Below are 2,789 nucleotides of genomic sequence, written 5' to 3' on the forward strand. Positions count from 1 at the left end.
TCAATAATTCTGAAGTTATTTTATGAGGCGTGGACTTTATATATATACAATATATATATATATATATATATATATATATATATATATATATATATATATATATATATATATATATATATATATATATATATATATATTGTATGGCAATCGTGCAATCATGACTAGAATATAGTAAAATGATATCTTCTTGGTGTGTTAATCAGACCTTGCAACAATTCATTCAATAACGTTATTTGCTACGAATTAGGACTACAATTGGAAACAGGCAATGTAATTAATTTATTTATATTGCTGACACATGCTTCCCATTTCTGACCTTAAGTCAGAACAAGATGGAACATTTGTTAGCGTTACTTACGATCCCAATATTTGCCTTATATATTATAATGATGGCTTTTAAAATGTTGATTTAAGCCACATGTTCGTTTCTTTGATGTTATTCTATTTCTTTACCTTTATTTTATCGGTCACAGTAGAGTGATTCCGAATGACGGTCTAGAAGTGCTTACATCGTTTGTCACAATTGAAATACTTTTGCAATATGTTTACATCACATCCGTGTTTCATATTACTGAAGTAAGTAAAGGTTTAAAGAAAATATTAAACAATTATTAAAACTTAATGTGTTACTTTATGCAGCAGATCATTTGCATATTTGCATTGTATGCTTTTTTTGTTGCCAATTAATACAAAATTAAATCGGATTAACAATATATTGCAATCGGTTTCCTGCGATGGCTGCTATCATCAGGCAGCTTTCTTCGAATTTAAAATCTTAAGGGAAGCACTGAGTACTAGATTTCTTTATTAACTCGTAAAATGACTCTAGGGCATTTTTGTTAGATTAGCGAAATTTAATTTGTGTAATATAATCTTGAAATCAATGAGAGTTAACAAGAATGATGCATCACTACGAGATAATTATTTTGATTGATTGGTAAAATTATGGAGTGTAATATTAATACAGTGGACAAATATATGCAATACAAATTTAAAATTTGATGTATTAGGGAATTTGTATAATTGTAAAGGCAGTATAATGCGTTCTATATATAATTTTGACAAAAATTCTTTCTTCAGAACCGAGGATTTAATACATAACGTAGGGTTATTATTGACACATCACTAATCCCCAAAATAAGGAACGAAGCCATATTCGTAGAAAAACGTTAAATTTGAATCATCCTTCACATAAATATTCACATAACCTTTCCTTTCCTGGACGAACCAATATACATTTCTAATAAAATCTAAACAATTATAAATGCAAGTGAAGAAAATAGTTTAACGCAAATGCATGTCCATGTATGTTTGAATGTTCACGGCAGAGAGAGAGAGAGAGAGAGAAAGTTTATGATCTTAGTCGTTTAGCCGGTGATTTACAGTTTAAAATGCTGGGTTAATTATTGCCACGACATTAAATGGGTTCTCAAACGAATAAGTCATGTTAAAATAGTTGAAAAACGCTGGACCGCCTACTTCTAACACGTATGTTCTGATCCAAGAGCGTTTTAGGAACACCTGGGCCAGCTGGGCCCAAGATTCCTGTCAAGAAATAAAGGTTACAGAGTCCCACAGTTGTTAGAAACACATGGGCCTGTGATGTCCCAAAGTCTTATATAGAAATCTGGCCCAAACGTTTGAGTGAAAACCTGGGCCACATATTATCAAATTAATCGATATTACAGCAAAACCTTCAGTTTGACATTTTAGCTGGCATACGAACAAAACGTAAAGCTAGTGAGCTTCGATAAATGTTTTGGAAATGTCGAACTAAAACTTAAGGTTTTGCGTGAAATGAACATGTCCTCCATTCAATATTCACTGCCCTAACTATGATATTCACCTTCTAACTATCACATTACCCTCTTCCATTCAAAATAAGATGTTTCCTGTCGTGGCGGAATTTTAGAGAGCACGAGCATGAAATCTTCAAAGATATAGTAAAATGAATGCAAAACATAATATTCTTTAAATTGACCGTTCACCAGAGTTCATTTGCATTACACATTAAACAATAATATGTGTATATGTCCGCTTTGCATATATATTTATAGATAGTATTAAAATAAACTTATATAATTCATAATATCATTGTCAAATAAAAAAAGTCAGAAACAGTTCTAGTATGGTCAATGGTTTTGAAGAAAATTGTATGAAACTTCAATAAGCAATCAATGATCACTTGAATATTAAGCATCACTCGAATAACAATTAGTATTTTTTAATTTGAATATTAATGAGATATGCGTATTATAAGTAGATCTGACAAGAAAAGCTTAATTATTTTATCACATGATCAACAACGATTTACTTTCCTAACCGATCAGATAAATGCCGTATTTCTCGCTAGAGAGATTTATTGTTAGAAATTTTGTTTTTACCGAACGGAGATTGGCTAATCGAAAGATCAACTGACCGTGATATGATAGCGGCGTGTGCATCAAAAGAAATAGACAAATAAATATCAATCAAATGTTTCACGTGGCTTCCCTTCAAGTATTCATGGTGAAGGGAAACGGGGCATTGTGTCCACTTCCCTGCCAACGCCACATACAGGAGGCACATATAATATCAAATAGACAAAATACGAAAAAGAAAAATAAAAAAAAAATAATTTACCATGCCTCAAACGTATTAATATGTGTGTATACAAAAAAGGCAATATCATCTATTTTGAAGGTTATAAAATCGTATTACATACTTCTCAGTTTACAGCGAACGACCATTCCCTCTATTGACGTGTACATAATTGCAATAGAAGTCTTAGTGTCATAGTATCATATGTT

The sequence above is a fragment of the Sinohyriopsis cumingii genome, chromosome 11, assembly GCF_028554795.1.
Source record: "Sinohyriopsis cumingii isolate HCF-2022 chromosome 11, ASM2855479v2, whole genome shotgun sequence".
NCBI lineage: Eukaryota > Metazoa > Mollusca > Bivalvia > Unionida > Unionidae > Sinohyriopsis > Sinohyriopsis cumingii.